The sequence below is a fragment of the Lolium rigidum genome, chromosome 7 (genome assembly GCF_022539505.1).
Source record: "Lolium rigidum isolate FL_2022 chromosome 7, APGP_CSIRO_Lrig_0.1, whole genome shotgun sequence".
Classification (NCBI taxonomy): domain Eukaryota; kingdom Viridiplantae; phylum Streptophyta; class Magnoliopsida; order Poales; family Poaceae; genus Lolium; species Lolium rigidum.
Window position 1 is genome coordinate 185048618 of NC_061514.1, and position 18564 is coordinate 185067181.

Consider the following 18564-nt stretch of genomic DNA (forward strand, 5'->3'; position numbering starts at 1 on the left):
ATATACATCATATGAGCAAATGTGTTCGTGAAAGTTCTTTTATCGCTCAGTTGTTAACTGAATTGCTTGAGGACAAGCAATAAGCTAAGCTTGGCGGGAGTTGATACGTCCAAAACGTATCTACTTTCCCGAACACTTTTGCTATTGTTTGGCCTCTAATTTGTGTATTTTGGATGCAACTAACACGGACTAACGCTGTTTTCAGCAGAAATGCTCTGGTGTCTCGTTTTTGTGCAGAAATCCAACTTTCGGGAAAAACCTCGGAATTTATGCGAAGGCCTTATTTTCCCAGGAAACTAACGGAGCCGAAGGGCAATTGAAGTGGAGGCCCGAGGGCCCCACACCATAGGGCGGCGCGGCCCGTGGGGGCCCGCGCGGTCCCGTGGTGTGGCCCCTCGGCCGGCCTCCGACGCCCTCCTTCGGACTACTTATTCGCCTCGACCTAAAAACGCCGGAAGAGAAGTCGAAGTCGCGTAAACCCTCCGGAACGCCGCCACATCACGAAACTCCGTCGCGGGAGCCGAAGTCTCCGTTCGGCACTCCGCCGGACGGGGAATTGGAGGAGATCATCACCGCCATCACCGCCAACGCCTCTCCATCAACCAGCAATGTTTCCCCCATCCATGTGTGAGTAATTCCCCCGCTCGTAGGCCGAAGGGGATGGTAGGGATTGGATGAGATTGGTCATGTAATAGCATAAGATTGTTAGGGCATAGTGCCTAGTGTCCGTAATTGGTACTTTTATGATATTGTTGCAACTTGTTATGCTTAATGCTTGTCACTAGGGCCCGAGTGCCATGATCTCAGATCTCGAACATGTTATTGTTTCATCATGATATTCATTGTTTATGGTCTTACCTATAAGTTGTATACACATGTCGTCGTCCGGAATCGATGGCCCCGAAGTGACGAAATCGGGACAACCGGAGGGAATGGTAGTGATGTGAGGATCACATGTGTTCACGGAGTGTTAATGCTTTGCTCCGGTACTCTATTAAAAGGAGTACCTTAATATCCAAGTAGTTTCCCTTGAGGCCCGGCTGCCACCGGCTGGTAGGACAAAAGATGTTGTGCAAGTTTCTCATTGCGAGCACGCACGACTATAATTGGAACACATGCCTATTGATTGATTAGTACTTGGACACCGTTTTATTATTATCCGCAAATGCCCTCGCTATGATTGTTACATGAGTTTCTCTCATTCATGCAACGCCCGTCATCCGTCCCCGTGCCTACAGTATTTTAATCCTCGCTGTTTACTATAATCACTACTGCTGTCTTTGTTACTCGTCGCTGTTATTTCACTACCGCTACTGCTATAAAACTGTTACTACTGATAAACTCTTGCGAGCAAGTCTGTTTCCAGGTGCAACTGAATTGACAACTCCGTTGTTAAGGCTTCCAAGTGTTCTTTGTCTCCCCTTGTGTCGAATCAATAAATTGGGTAATACTTCCCTCGAAGACTGTTGCGATCCCCTATACTTGTGGGTCATCACTCGACACCTGCCCCTCTTCCCCTACTTTAAACGCCAGGAGCGCTCCACCGAACCCTAGCTAGCTTCTTCCCCATCGAGCGCCGCCACTCGCTCTGTCCCTCCAAAACCCTCCGAGAGAAAAACCTACCGAGAGCACCGCCGCCGTCTACGTTTTTCCGCCGTCGCCATGACCTCCGACGACCTCACCTGAGCCGTGGAAAAGAATCACCTTGGTCTCCTCATCGTCCTGGACTGCTTCACGGAGCCGAAGACGCCAAGAGCTGCACGAGCCGTCCTCGCCTCCTTGACGTCTAAGCCCGGCCACCTCATCGTCCCCGACGCCGGCGACCTTCCCCGCCGCAGCCTCCCCTTCGTCTCCGACCACCCCAGGGTGAGCACTTCCCCTCTTCCCTTCACTGCATACCATGCATCGCTCAGTCATTGAAGAAATCAACGAGAACCGAGATCAAAACGAGTTACTGAAAAAAGAAAAGGAAACAGTTTTCTGTTTCGCGGTGCTCCCTTTCGTCGTATTTCCCCGGCGTCTCAGTTTGTTTCAGCATGTGTTCTTGGAACCGTTAGAAGCACGGCAGTACCCTCTTTCTCCTCGACTTTGTTTCATCCAAAACGGACCAGAGACGACGACGCCATCGTCAATCGAAGATCAGTCCAGAGTTAGTTCGCCGTTTTTCAGATCCGCTCACCGTGACACGGCCACGTCTCCCGATGATCACCACCGGCGCCACGCTGCTACGTTTCCACTCGAATCTGTCCCGTTGCAATCTCCCTACATCCAGCTACACCACGATTGTTTTCCTTTTGCAAATCGACGCACAGTTTCGTCGCGGCGACAACTTTAAAATCCGTGCGTAAAACTATCTACAGGAAACGACACTGTCACGTTTTTCAGTTTTCAGTGTCAAAATTCAGTTATCCTTTTCTTACACTATATCTTGCCTGAACCCCGTATCTGTAGAAAATCTTCACAGCTGCACACTGGTACCGCTCCTTTGCATCTGCCAGGGCGACCATGGTTCAAATCTTGGCTGGCGCACTAAACCACCATTTTGGAAAATTTCTTGATCCTTTACTGTTGTATTGTTTTTGCTCCCAGCACCTTTCTGCTTCGTTTTAAAAACCTACTTTATAAACTCCAATTCATACAAACTTGATATCCAGGAGTATTAGAAAAACCTAATCTACATGTTTATAAAATCTGTTTTATCTTTTGAACAACTAAAATTGTGTCAGTTTCAAATCTGGACTAAACTTGATTATTGTTGCATAATTCATAACTTCCTCTCTACAACTCCGAATTTGACAAACTTTATATCGAAATGCATCAGAAAAGTGAGAGGAATTCAAATTTAACAATGTCATGCATCATTAGCATCATCCCTGGTTTAACCAAATTAAAATTGTATCAAAGAACTAAATGTCATGTGTGGGTGTTCTAACATTTCATGCTACCTTTGAACACCCCACTTAATTTTGCTATGTATGAAACCCTTGCACCTCATGCATCATATTGCGCATTGCATACTTGTATTGATTGTACCTTTACTTTCCTTGTATGTGCCATTTGGTTCTTCTTGAGTAGACACCGACGCAGAGCAGTACGAGCAGGAGTACGAGCACCCCCTGGAGGATCGTGTCGGTGCTTCTACCTCTGATCTGACAGGCGAGCCCACCCCTTCACCTATTTTACATTTACATGCTCTTTTGATCTATTGCTATCCTTATGTTGCGATTTTGTTCTGTCACGTGTCCTATCCACCTGTTACCTATATGTCCGAGATACACCTCCTCGCCCTACCTATTGTTTGTTGTTTGCCAGCTTTGCGAGTCGTAGGCGAGTTTAGGGTTTTGTTGATATCTCGAAATGTTCGGGATATCTTGTTGGGATGTTGACACATGCACTACCTTTTCAAAATGATGATGACAACTTTTGCTACAACTTAAAATTGCTAAGGGATATAATATGCAGAGGCATCTGTGAGCCCCTTTGCGAAAGCATTGGAACTTTGACTTGCTAATGTCCCCTAGGACCCGAGTTCTTGTTATCTGTTTCTAAGACTGAGCGCGCTAACCACTCGTGGGAGGATTTATCGGTACCCCCCATCACCCATTACCATTTCTCAAGTCTATTGAAAAGGGGGCCACAACCTTGGTTTTATTTGCCTATGCCATGTATGCCATGCTTTACTTACTGTTGCCTTCGGGTGTTTACTTCCTGTTGCCTTCGGGTGTTTATATTTTGTACTGTACCTTGCGGGACGTTTAGCGAAGCGTGTGGTTCGCACGCCTAGCCGCCGGCGCAAACCTCTGAGTCCGTCTCGGAGTACGGCCGAACTCGTTACGGGTAGCTTAGGCGGGTGGCCCCCCTAGGCATTCTTGTTGATTTGGGAACGGTCTTGTTGTGAGACTCCGCCGTAATTAAGCGGGTTCGAGCATGCGTGTATGGTAACATTGGTGCACCCCTGCAGGGTTAAATCTTTTCGGAAAGCCGTGTCCGCGGTTATGGACGACTTGGAGCTGTTTAACTCGATCATAGAACAACTTACACCTAAAGGGGGGCCACAACCCTTGCACCTCATGCATCATATTGCGCATTGCATACTTGTATTGATTGTGCCTTTACTTTCCTTGTATGTGCCATTTGGTTCTTCTCGAGTAGACACCGACGCAGAGCAGTACGAGCAGGAGTACGAGCACCCCCTGGAGGATCGTGTCGGTGCTTCTACCTCTGATCTGACAGGCGAGCCCACCCCTTCACCTATTTTACATTTACATGCTCTTTTGATCTATTGCTATCCTTATGTTGAGATTCTATTCTGTCACGTGTCCTATCCACCTGTTACCTATATGTCCGAGATACACCTCCTCGCCCTACCTATTGTTTTTTGTTTGCCAGCTTTGCGAGTCGTAGGCGAGTTTAGGGTTTTTGTTGATATCTTGAAATGTTCGGGATATCTTGTTGGGATGTTGACACATGCACTACCTTTTCAAAATGATGATGACAACTTTTGCTACAACTTAAAATTGCTAAGGGATATAATATGCGAGAGGCATCCGTGAGCCCCTTTGCGAAAGCATTGGAACTTTGACTTGCTAATGTCCCCTAGGACCCGAGTTCTTGTTATCTCGTTTCTAAGACTGAGCGCGCTAACCACTCGTGGGAGGATTTATCGGGACCCCCCATCACCCATTACCATTTCTCAAGTCTGTTGAAAAGGGGGCCACAACCTTGGTTTTATTTGCATATGCCATGTATGCCATGCTTTACTTACTGTTGCCTTCGGGTGTTTACTTCCTGTTGCCTTCGGGTGTTTATATTCTGTACTGTACCTTGCGGGACGTTTAGCGAAGCGTGTGGTTCGCACGCCTAGCCGCCGACGCAAACCTCTGAGTCCGTCTCGGAGTACGGCCGAACTTCGTTACGGGTAGCTTAGGCGGGTGGCCCCCCTAGGCATTCTTGTTGATTTGGGAACGGTCTTGTTGTGAGACTCCGCCGTAATTAAGCGGGTTCGAGCATGCGTGTATGGTAACATTGGTGCACCCCTGCAGGGTTAAATCTTTTTGGAAACCCGTGTCCGCGGTTATGGACGACTTGGAGCTGTTTAACTCGATCATAGAACAACTTACACCTAAAGTTGTCGCTAATAACTTGCTAATTACTTGTGTAGTAAGTTAGCCCTACTATAATGGAATGGATATAAAATTGTCAACTGTGTGAGTGCCTTGTTAGTACCTCTTGGCTAAGGGGGATCGCACTAGCTAGGTTGTTGTTTGTAGAGTATAGAACTGCTAGATTATGCGCTCTCTCATCTTCTCTGATAGACGGATGTTGTAGCGTGTCTCTATTGGTTAGTGCTTTGCTGCCGCTAAACTCCACCATATAGCCGGGCGAAGTTTACACCGCCCACCGGCAAGCATAGCTGGTCTTGTCTCGCAAGTACGTGCCATTTGGTACTTACCCTCGTTTTTCTTCCTCTTTTTCCGGAACACGCTTTTCGACAAACAGGTACGACAGATGATGAGCAGTACGCAGGTGGCTACTTTGTCGAGTTCACGGACGACGACTTCGTTGCGTAGCAGGATCGTTCCTAAGGCAGCAGCCTGTGGCTTGTTGGTTATGGGAACACCGCTTGATTATCTTCAGGACTCTTAGTCCAATTTGGATCTTGTCTGTACCCAGACTATTTGGCTACCTTATGTATGATGTACTGTTGGGTTATGTTTCCCCGTTGAGTGTCATTTGGATCTTGCTCATTAGAGCGTTGCTATATATATGAACCTTATTTCCATCTTTTGTGTCATACATAGTCGTGTTGTGGTATTCAAGTTGTATTCTACCCTCGTATCATGTGCACCGTGTGTGTATGTGTGAAGTGCACAGGAAGGTGAAGCACTCAGGCTTGAAAAGTCTATCGTGAGCCTTAGAGGTGGGTGTTGCGTGCATGGGTGTGTCGAGCTGTTGCTTGGCCTACCCATATGCTTGGGAATGCGAGGCGACCTCACGGTCCTTTGTAGTGACCTCATGCACATAAACCCCTCTTACCTGCGCGCTCTGGGTTTTCCTACTCCTGGGGCTTACAGACTTGGTATCAGAGCAGGACTGCCTTTAGGAGCCCCTTTGCAGCGGACGAAGTTGTGTCTAGAAACTCATATTTTAGTAGCTACATAGGAAAATTGTGCGCGAGAGTAGGAATTCTGCTTTTATTTCTTACCCCACCCACCCTCCCTCTGGTAAGGAAGAGCAACGGTTTTACTCTATTCTTATCTTGTTTCATCTAGGCTTGGACGTGTTTGTGGGATACCATAGTGCCATAGGGAAAAGTGTTTTTGAAAAATTTCTGTACTATGGTTGCTTCATTATCATCCTTTGTCAATCTCCACATATAATCTCTTCCTTTGCAATTGTTAGTATTTTCATGCTAACATGTTCTTTTGTTGTTCCGTTGCTATCTTGGTTTATCTGTTGTTCCGGCGCAACCCACCTACGTGCCTCGTCCGAAGGTTTTGTTTCCCGCCCTCCCACCCCTTTTTCTGTTCCACGGAGATCTCAAGTTCAGCAAAAGTTCTTTTTCAGCTTTACAAGACTAATGGTTCCTCGTCCTTCCTATCAAATCTTTCTCAACTACAGTTCTGTTTGATACCGGAGCGTCACATTCTTTCATCTCTCAAGTTTCGCACATGCACGAGTTTGTTGTGTTTTTCTTGCCATCTAATCTCGTGGTTCACTCTCCCGGAGGACAAATGATATCTTCGAAGATAAGCCATGGTAACCAAACTCGAATTGGAAACCATATCTTTCTCGCCTCCTTGATACTCCTTCGAATCTCTGGCATTAATGTCATCCTTTGCATGGATTGGTTGAAGGCCAACAAATTTGTCATTGATTGCGCCACGCATTCAGTTTCTCTTCCTACTTCATCAGGAACCTTGACCTATACACCTTCTCAGACACCTTCCGTTCAGCTCTTTGCTTTGAATCCTAGTTCTCTTCCGGAGCTTGAGTCTATACCGGTGGTTTGCGACTTTCCTGACGTCTTTCCTGAAGAACTTCCAGGTATGCCACCTGACAGGGCTGTTGAGTTCGTCATTGAACTAGAGCCTAGAACAGCTCCTATCTCAAAGCGGCCATACAAAATGGGTCCCAATGAGTTGGCTGAACTCAAGAAGCAGCTTGACGAGTTGCAAAAACTTGGTTTCATTCAACCAAGCACTTCTCCATGGGGATGTCCTACCATCTTCGTGAAGAAAAAGGATAAAACTGATCGATTGGTGGTTGACTACCGCCCTCTCAATGAGAAAACGATCAAGAATACATATCCTCTTCCTCGCATCAATGAGCTCTTTGATCAGCTTGCGGGTGCAGCTGTGTTCTCTAAGATGGATTTGAGAAGTGGTTATCACCAAATCAAAATCCGCAAAGAGGATGTACCCAAGACAGCCTTCAAAACTCGTTATGGCCTCTATGAATACACCGTCATGTCCTTTGACCTCACTAATGCTCCTGCCATTTTCTCTCGGTTGATGAACTACATTTTCATGGAGTACCTCGAAAAGTTTGTGGTAGTCTATCTCGATGATATCCTTGTCTACTCCAAGTCCAATGAGGAGCATGAAGAGCATCTTCGCCTCATCCTCATGAAGCTTCGTGAACATCGCCTTTATGACAAGTTCTCTAAATGTGAATTCTGGCTTCCTCAAGTCGTCTATCTTGGCCATGTCATTTCGGGAAAAGGCATTGCTGTCAATCCTGAAACCGTCAAGGCAATCGTTGAATGGGTTCCTCCGAAGAATGTCAAGCAAGTGAGAAGTTTCCTCGGTTTGGCAAGTTACTGCCGCCGCTTTGTGGAAAATTTCTCCAAGATCGCCAAGCCTCTTACCGATCTCCTCAAGAAAGACAAAAAGTTCCTTTGGTCTCCTCAATGTCAAGCAAGCTTTGATCTCCTCAAGCAGAAGCTCACTTCCACACCTGTCCTTGTTCTTCCAGATACTTCTAAACCTTTCCAGATATTCTGTGATGCCTCTCTTCATGGACTAGGTGCTGTCCTCATGCAAGAACGTCAAGTTGTGGCGTATGCTTCTCGTCAGTTGAAAAAGCATGAACTCAACTATCCCACACATGATCTTGATCTTGCAGCTGTGTTACATGCTTTAATAACATGGCGCCAATACTTGTTGGGCAACAAATGTGAGATCTTCACCGACCACAAGAGTCTCAAATACATCTTCACACAACCCAACTTGAACATCCGTCAAACGAGATGGATGGAAACCATCAAGGACTTTGATCCACTAGTAGGAAAACCCTTATAGGCGAAGCTTAGTTCTGTGGCGCACCGTTAAAAATGCGCCACAGAAACTTATTTTGTGGCGCACCAGGCACGGTGCGCCACAGAAATAGCTTAATTTTGTGGCGCACTAGCGAACCGTGCGCCACAAAAACTTGGTGGGCCCCACAACCTGTCACCCCCAATCATTGGTTTTACTATTTCTATGGCGCACCAACCACAGTGCGCCACAGAAATTACTTCTTCTGTGGCGCACGGCAACAGTGCGCCACAGAAATAAGGTATTCTGTGGCGCACTGCGCTCGGTGCGCCACAGAATTAGCAAACCAGATCTACAAAAGTGAGCCAACCTCCCACCTACCACACTACACAAGCCATTCTTCTTCCTCCATCTAGCTCGTCCCCCTTCTCTCTCATACCATTTTGGCTCTACTTTTCACTTGCTTGTGTATTTATTGCACTTACTTTGGTTGATACATAATTGGAGTTGAGGAGAAGGGTCTCCATACTCTCTCCTCCTCTCGAACTCATCGATCGCGGTCTCGTCTCGGTATCGAATCTACAAGGTGAGTAGTTGGAGGAGACATACATATGCTTGGAGGAGACATGCATATGCTTGTAAATCTTGTGTGACCGTCGTGTGTATGGATGCTTGTTGCAGGTGAAGCGCTTGTGTGTGTGCCGGTGTGGTGCATGGATGTTTGCCGAAATGTTGATTCATTTCCGTTTTGACAAATTTTGCACTACCCATATGTCCTACTTTGAGGAGAGGTCATGCCGAATTTTTCCGCTCCATGTAATACCTTGAGGAGAGGTACGGCCCATGCATGTGTGTGCATTTGTTGCGGTTCTAATTTCCTGTTCTATGTATACCATTTGCAGGCAAGCATGGTCTTCTCGATGAGTTCCGCTCGAATCTCTAGATACAAGATAGACGCGAAGGAGGACATGATTCGGAACAATAGGCGCCAGATAAGATGTCCGTGTCGATCATGCAAACTCGAGCGCTGGATCAACCCTGATTCCGGACAACTGGAGGAGCACTCTGCTGAGGCGCGGTTTCATGCAAGACAACCAGGCGCGGCCGGCCCCATCAAATGGTGCGCATGAAGACCATGTCGAGCGAGATGACTATCATCATGAAGAAGACTATCATCATGCCGACGGGGACTATCATCATGAAGAAGAAGTCGGCGGAGAAGATCATCATGAAGAAGAAGATGCCGGCGGAGAAGATCATCATGATGAAGAAGAAGATTCCGGCGCGACCCCGCTAATTTCGGCCTTGCGGGACTCTCATGTTCAAGATCTTCTCCTCCAGGAGACGAGCAACGATAGAGTTGCAGCTAGAGAGAGAGCCAAGCTGTCGCAAATGGAGAAAGACGGGATGACTCCGATCTTTCCTGGGTGTTGTCCGTAGGATACGCGCTTGCATGTAACGCTTGATTACCTGCAGATGAAGACGCAGAACAAGTGGACCGATTCCAGCTTCAGCAAGAACTTAAAATTCTGGCACGATTGTCTCCCGGAGGGGAACACATTGCCAAGTAGTACCGAGGAGGCCAAGAAAGTCGTGTGTCCCCTTGACCTACCGCACGAAAAATACCACGCCGCATTAATGATTGTGTGATTTATAGGTGCGAGTACAAGGACAGAACCACATGTCCGGTGTGTGGCCACGGACGGTACAAGGTTGGGAACAAGAAGGTACCTCGAAAAGTGGTATGGTACTTTCCTATCACTCCCCGTCTGCAACGGTATTTCGTGGACCCTAAGGAAGCAAAGCTCATGCAATGGCACGCGGAAAGGCAGAAGCCCGAAGAAGATCCGGAGATGGGCTATATGCTGACACACCCTTCAGACGTTGGACAGTGGCAAGCATTGGACATCGCCTTCCCTAGGTTCGGGGGCGACGCAAGGAACATCAGGTTGGGTATGAGCACCGATGGACTCAATCCGTTCGGCAACCAGAGTAGCACGCATAGCACTCGGCTCGTGTTTGTATGGCCTTACAACCTACCCCCGTGGCTGTGCACCAAGCAAAGGTACATACACCTGAGTATTCTCATTCAGGGGCCGAAACAACCAGGTGTCGACATGCATTTGTATCTCGGGCTACTGAAAGAGGAGTTAGACACGTTGTGGAAGACGCCACCCCGTACGTGGGACGCCTACACTAGAACTTATTTCGATATGAGAGCCGCGTTGATCACGACGGTCACGGACTATCCTGGTTACGCATATGTATCTGCCCAGGTCGGCCACGGATTCAACGGATGTGTGAAGTGCATGGACGAGACCCCGCATCTACAACTACCAAGGGATCCCGGGTCCTCGAAAACCGTGTACCCAGGTGCTCGAAGGTGGCTTCGCTTGGATCACCCGTGGAGAAAACGCGGTGATCTGTTCAATGGTAAAGATGAGCCCGATGGATCCCCACGCCCGAGGTGCGGCGCAGAAATCGATGATCTTCTGAAAAATTGGAAGGAGTGCCCAGCGCCGGGAAAGAAGCGACCGAAGCCGAGCCGCTGCTCGGTGTATGGAAAGCGAGGTCTGTTTTCCATGACTTGGAGTACTGGAAGGTCCTCCACACGCCCCACCGCCTGGATGTCATGCACATTACGAAGAACGTTACCGAGAGTCTGCTTGGCACTCTTTGCAACTCAGAAAAGTCCAAGGATGGACCGAAAGCAAGATACGATCTTAAACATTTTGGCATCAGGAAAGATCTTCAAGCCCCCGATACTGACGACGATGATGATGATGATGATGATGATGATGATGATGATGATGATGATGATGATGATGATGATGATCAGACGGAAGGGACTCAACGTCTCTGCAAAAGGGCTAAGAAGAACGCGGTGCAGCTTCCCGCCGCTCGCTTCACAACGAGTCCGGAGGAGCTCGAGCAGTTTTTCAGGTGCCTCCTAGGAGTGAAAGTTCCTCACGGTTACTCGGGGAATATAAGCGAGATATCTGGACGTAGCGAAGAAGAGGTTCACCGGGATGAAGTCTCACGATTGCCACGTGCTAATGACGCAGATACTTCCTGTTGCGATCCGAGGCATAATGGACGAGCACGTCCGTGATACGCTGTTTGGCCTTTGCAACTTTTTTGATGTTATCACCAGGAAGTCGATCGGCGTGAGGCAGCTCAAGATGCTACAGGATGAGATCGTGGTGATACTATGTGAGCTCGAGATTTACTTCCCGCCTGCATTCTGTGATATATGCGTCCATCTCCTTCTCCATGTCGTTGAAGACATCAAGCAGCTCGGCCTAAAGTTCCTCCACAACATGATGCCTTTCGAAAGGCAGAACGGTGTCATGAAAGGATACGTTCGCAATAGGGCCCGTCCAGACGCAAGCATGGCCAAGGGGTTTCTAACCTACGAGTGCATCTCCTTCTGCCAGAATTATCTAAGCACCGAGGACGACGAGGATCATGTTGGTCTACCCCCTCGAGAGGCTCGCTGGAGTCGGTCACCGCGAGGGCTACCGCTCAGTCCATGTCGGCATTGAAAATAGACGCGACGACTTTGACAGGGCTCACCGGGTCGCGCTACAACACTTAAAACTGATAGAACCTTTCGTGCAAGAGCACAAAAGCATGGTCGAGCAGAATTACATCGATATGGGCCGGCCGAGGAAGATGGGAGACGTAACCAAAAAGCACAACTCCAGCTTCACACGTTGGTTCAAGCAAACTCAACTGGTTGAAGCACGAGAGAAAAGGCCTTCTATCGAAGATGAAAAACTCATATACACCTTATCACGGGGACCCGCGCATAACGTAAGGACCTATCAGGGGTACGACATCAACGGTTACAGATTCTACACCGAGGAAAAGGACAGAAATAGTGAAAATCAAAACTCAGGAGCAAGTATGCTGTCATACGCCGATGACGAGACTAATGTCAAGGAAAGATTTTTTGGAAGGATCGATGAGATATGGGAGCTCAATTACTGAGGAGAGACGGTGCCAATGTTTCGTGTGAGATGGGCCAAGAAGGTCGAAAAAGAAGGCCGATATTTCACAACCATGGTTATACCCGATGCAAAATCGAAGAACGCATCCGCGAAAAATGAGCCATGGGTACTCGGTAGCCAAGTTGACCAATGCTTCTTCATCACCGATCCGTCGAGGCCTAGCCGTGTTGTCGTGAGGAGGGGCAAGAGGAGCATCATAGGAATGCAAGGAGACGCCAACGAGGAAGACATGGACAAGAACGGTGACCCGAAGATTGAGGAGGAATTCGACAGGCACTTCGACATGCCTACTACTAGTAAAGTAAGAAGGAAGACCTCCCTACCCTCTAAAGGTTGTCCGTTCACGCGAAGAAATCTCAAGGTGGCCGGCATAAAGTATTCAACCGCTAACAACCGAAAGGGCAAGAAGATTGCGAAGAGACGCTAGAGCTCGGAGCCGGGACGAAGAAGATCTTTTTTTGGTCTATCACATGTGTGTGAGTGTGTGTGTTAGACAAGTACATGCATGTGTGTGTGAGAGAAACAAAAACGTACATGTTTGTATGAGACAAGTAATTTATAATACTCTACTAATTACTAAATAATGTTGTGTTATTTATTGAAATGTAACTAAAATATGAAAAAAAGGAAGAAAAATTGTGTGGCAGCCAGGGTTCGAACCTGGCTACTAATGGGCTCACATTGACCTTAACCACTGGGCTAGTGCTAAGTAACTGTCAGTACACAGCAGTAAACCATTTTGTTTTGCTAAGTGTTTAAATTATGTGGCGCACACCCCTTTAGGTGCGCCACAGAATTAAGGAATTCTGTGGCGCATGTCAGTGCTGATGCGCCACAGAAAGCTTAATTCTGTGGCGCACTTAGATGGGTGCGCCACAGAATTTAGACACTTGGTGAAATAACTCGATCGACCCTTTCTTCCCCACTCAACAGCAGTTTCTTCCCCAGTCACAACCCTAGCGCGCCACTGCTCTCTCGCAACCACCACCACCGCCAAGCGCCGCCACCTAGTGCTGCTGCCGCCGAGGAGGAGGAGGAGGACCGCCACGCCACCGCCGAGCAGGACGCCCAAGGCCGAGCCGCCGCCGCAGATCGAGGAGGAGGATGCGCGAGCGCGAGCCCGAGCCGTCGCCGTAGAGTAGGAGGAGGAGGAGGAGGAGGAGGACTGCCATGCCGCCGCCGAGAAGGACGCCCAAGGCCGAGCCATCGCCGCAGATCGAGGAGGAGGACGCGCAACCCGAGTCGCCGCTGACGTGGGCACTACCCTTCGGGTAACTCACATTACCCTATCCTGTATTGACTAATTGGAGGCCCATGAAGATACTTGAAGGCGAGATGGGCCACTAGGACGGCGCACCAGAAGGTTCCTTGACGGGCAAGACAAGGAAGCGATCGAACAAGGAAAGATCGGATCTAAAACTATTGTAAACCTAGTCGTACTCGGTGAGACCTCTTGAGACCTAGCCTCCTATATAAAGGCCAGGAGAGGGGCTGCCGAGGGACACAATCACCAAACAAAGCTTAAGTGCTAGACTTAACACTTACATGAGTCACACAAGCTTTCCTATCATCACACATTACTAACAAGGTGGTTGGCTTTGTTTTCTTTTAATAAACTTGTAAGAAGAATAATTTCCTCTCATTGAAATCTTATTAAGATTTAATCTCCTCAAATAGTAAGTGTGGGATTATGTTGACCAAGGTCAACACTTCACACTTATCATTTGAGAAAAATGATTTAAATGAGGTACTATACATCATGAAATTTAAATCCTACTTTGATTTAATATCCTCAAGTAAACAATGATGAGACCATGCAACTAAGTTCATCACTTTACTTCACATTACTTGGGAAGATGATTTAAATGAGATGCTACATCTCATAGATTTGAAATTTAAAAATTGAAATGATTTAAATGAGCTAGAACTGACTACATAGCCATTATCTAAATCTAGCTCATGATCATAAGAAGCAACCAGGTCATATTTTTACATAGTCAAAAATACAATATGAAATGTGATTTATGAGAGTTGGAATCAACTCAAAATCACTTATGGTTGCTTTTTAATAGTTGTTTGAAATTTGAAAAGTTCCTGCATTGTCATTTTTGTTGCAGAAAATCTATGATCAATTAGGGTTGGAGACCAGTGGGGTTTGTTAGAGAATTTCATAAGCTTTCCAGAGATATAAAGTTCATCAAATTTGGCTGGGTAGATTTTGTTTTATTCAATTTTGAAATTGACACCAGTATGCAATTTGACTGAAATGAATTAAATTGAATTCAAAATTTTGGGCCTAGGCGGGAAACTACAAGGGCCAAAATGAGAAACAGAAATATGGGCCAGCCCACTTCGCGTCCAGCACGAGCAGGCCGCCTGATAGCGGGGTCCACACGTCAGCGACACTTAAACCAGAAGCGTTAAGTTTCTATCTGGGACGTAGGATTAGAAGCCGATCCAACGGTCCATGGCCATCGTCGTCTCTGACGAGATGCGAGCTCACTAGCGGCGAGGGTCGGGGGTTGGCGAGCTCACCGGCGGTCGGCGAACATCGGCGTTGACGCGAGGCGACGTTGCGGAGGATGAGGAGGCTTCTGGTACTGGCGGCGTCGCCTGAGGTGGGCAAATCGACGGCTTCGTCTGCGGCGGTTCCGCGTGCTCCGGCGAGAAATTGAATGGCTACCGTCGGTAATTGTTGCGGTCAGAAACCCACCGGCGGGCAGCGACTGGCAACACAGTAGAGCCGGGAACAACTAGGGCTGCGGCTGGCCCCAGTCCCTCAGAGCGACGGCCCGCAAAGCCTCCTGGTCACACGTCCGATGCTATCGCAAGGGCGTTGCCACCTGACCTATATCTGGTCAGGAAGGTGTTGGATGATGCCTCGCTTAGTTTCCTGCATGGCATACACGTAAACGTTAAATACGAGCCTCGATCGGCTCTCAGGTTATCCTGTGAATCGGCTCAAGGAGCCGATCCACCCATGATTCGTACAAGGTGTCCGAATATATGGTGGTCCTGCTTGATCAAGATAAAGTTAAAACGATCTACGACGATTTAGGGTTTTCACCGCATAATCGGATCATCCTACTCACGATTGGGCCTCGCGCTCGCGTACGGTGATCGTAAGCCGATCCTAGACAGGGCCTAAAAACCAACACGAGGTTGATCCCGGAACATCCCTGTCTAGGGCTAGCAAACTTCACCCTACACGCCGCTGGATCCTCCAACCCTTTGTAGGGCCTAACTATTGCAGATATTAAACTATTCCTTGCGAGCAAGGAGCAACCGTAACGGATCGGATCTACTAAACTATGACCAAGCGGGGTGCCGCCCTACACCTAAGATAGGTGTAAGGGCGGCTAGATGTATAAGGGTTGCACTACGACAGCATATGATACGAAGAACAATGCTAACCCTAACACATCCGAGATAACTACGTTTCTCGCCATCAAAAAGGCTTCAGACACGAGCAACGCATGAACAACGAGATAGGCTTGTGCTGCCTAGATCGCAAGATGCGATCTAGGCAGCATGGTGCTTACCGGAGAAACCCTCGAGACGAAGGAGTTGGCGATGCGCCGAGATTTGTTTGTGTTGAACGTTGGTTGTTGTTTATTTCATAAACCCTAGATACATATTTATAGTCCAAGGGACTTTCTACTTCAGGCGTGCACCTAACCGTGCACGGGTAAAAATCCAACTCCTAACCGACACGTAAACTAATATGTTACAGATACACGGGCAATTAGCCCAAACTTGGTACACAAGGCCGATTCACGTATTTCTTCTATATATATATTCTTCAAGTCCATCTTGATCGCGGCCCACCTCTGACTCGGTCAAATTCTGGTGATAACACATGCCCCCCTGGTTTTGGAAATAACATTTCCAAAATCATTACGCTTTTCTTTCGTCGGGTCATGTCGTGGCAGAAGCGAAACCACCGCAGAATCCTCATCATGATGCCTTGCCCCCTCCACTTCTCCACGTGGCCGCAAAATTTTCCTGTTGGGCAACATCTCCTCGGAACTGCTGTGGCATTGAATCTCCCTCATATCCCTTTTATTTAACCGTTCTAAACAGCTTGCTCCTCCTTCGTCCTCCTCGCATTAGCACCAAAAACCCCCTGTGCCACCATGTCTTCTTCCTCCTCCTCCTCCTCCGAGCTTTCCTACGGGTCCTCCTCCTCCCGCGAGACGCCGCTGGAAATCCGTGCCCCAGAAGAATGGGACGAGGAAAGCCACGCCTCCTCCATCTGGTCCGAGGACGACAAGTCCTTGACCAGCGGGGATGAAGATCTTCAGTTCCTCGCCGACGGGGAACTGGAGTCGGAAAGCGAGGACGACCGGTTCCCCTGGGACGGCTGCCTCACCTCTGAAGAAGAGGAAGAGGAAGACGACGACGACGACTCCCTCGAGGGCTATCCTCCGGCGAAACGCCTCCGCATGTGGTGGGACGACGACAGCAGCGACGATGAAGACGGGGATGAAGCTCCCGTAGAGGGCTACGGGAGTAGCGATGAGGAGCCCATCGGCAGCAGTGCCGATGAGAGTTCCGAGGATGACGACGAGGGCAGCGATGGCCCATAGATTAAGATCTACTAGTGTAGGCCTAGCAGTAGTAGATTGGTCAATAGACCCTTCTTTTGTTCTTCCTTCTTTGAGCAATCGGCTCTTTCTTTGTAAGAAATCCTGTTTATGAATGAAGAAGTTTCCCCAATTTGACTTTGCCGATTTCTTTTAAACCGATTCTCAATGAGCCGATGGCAACGCATCGGTCTCTCATAATCCGCCCTCCCTTTCTTCGACCACGGGGTGATCGCAATCTTGGTCAAAACTCAATAAGCCGATATCAGCGCATCAAGTCTTCATGAACTATCCTTCATCCTTTCGAACAATGAATTTGAGTTCCGCCGGATCACCACCCTTGACGAAAATCGCGGCGCAGGACTAGCCGATGGCCACCCAATCGGCTTTCAAAAACAGAGCATCCACCGAGGCCAGCTGCCCCCCGAGTCTCGGTCAAGGCGAAACGAGACAAGGGCATGCCATTCGGACAAATGGACCCGGGCTAGATCATGTCCGAGAGAACTATCATGCAGAGCCAGCCGATTCCCAACAAAATCGGCTCTCCAGAGCAGAGAACCTTCATGGTGAGCTGCCCCCCGAGCTTCTTCAGTCCGCTTCTTTGTCTTTGCAGGTCAGATCGGCTCCTTTCCTTCGGTGGATCTGAGGCAACCCACCCTTAGCCTGATCTGCACATCCATGCTGCTCTCGGCATTGTTCTTGAAGAGAGGATCTGAGCCATTAAACCACTCCATTGAGGAGTTCTTCCATTAAAGTCTCTCTTCGTGGCCCAGTTCCTGCTCCATTGATCCTCTGATTATAACAGTTATATCCTTAAGTCGATGGCCATGCATCGGCTGTGCTTAATTTTTTTTGAATTATTTCTTTTTTTTTACGGCCGATTCATGTATCGGCCCCCATACTTCAATATCCATCATCAAAGGATATCTTAGGCTGCTGGGCATTTGCAGGACGTTTCTACTGAATATCCTCGTGTTTTATCCACCTGGGTGCCCCCCGAGCCGATTCTGTCAAGAGATTTGATGGTATCGGCTCTTTTAGGTATTCCCTGCTGGATCAAACGTTGAACCCAGGCAGAATGGATGGTGAGGATAATTTTGGCCGATTGCTGGAATCGGCCTCCACGTTGCTTGTTCGATGAAGGTTTTGTAATGTTCCTCCATAAACTTTTGGGGCCGATCACAAGGATCAGCCTCACCACGTTTACTCATTGATGTGCTCCAGCTACATGGTTAGGCCAGTGGATACGACCAGCCCAATTTCTGACCTTATCATGTTGGTGCGCTTGCTGTTGTCCACCTCGAGTGCATCGTGTAATCGTGGAGCACTAAGCTTCGTCGGAAGGACGAGCACCATGTTTGTGCCAGCCGATGTTTCATCATCGGCTTTCCTTTGCTTGGGGCGCCACTCTTTTCTTTGTGGCCGACCTTCTTCGTCCAGGGTTCGCTGAATTTTGGCGGCCAGATCAGGCCGTGCCTTCCTCAACGTGTGCAAGTATAATCTCTCAGCTTCTTCCAACCCACGTAGACGCTGAACCCTTCGCTTCTGGGAACGGCTGAGCCCATCAGGGCACCACCTTGGCCGATGATACTTATCTTCATCATCATCGTCCTCTAGTTCCTCGAGATCTTCCACCCGAGCGGACTCAGCGTGCTTGTTCCGAGGCGGGAGAGGCCCTAGACGCTTGAACACGGACACGTTAGCTGC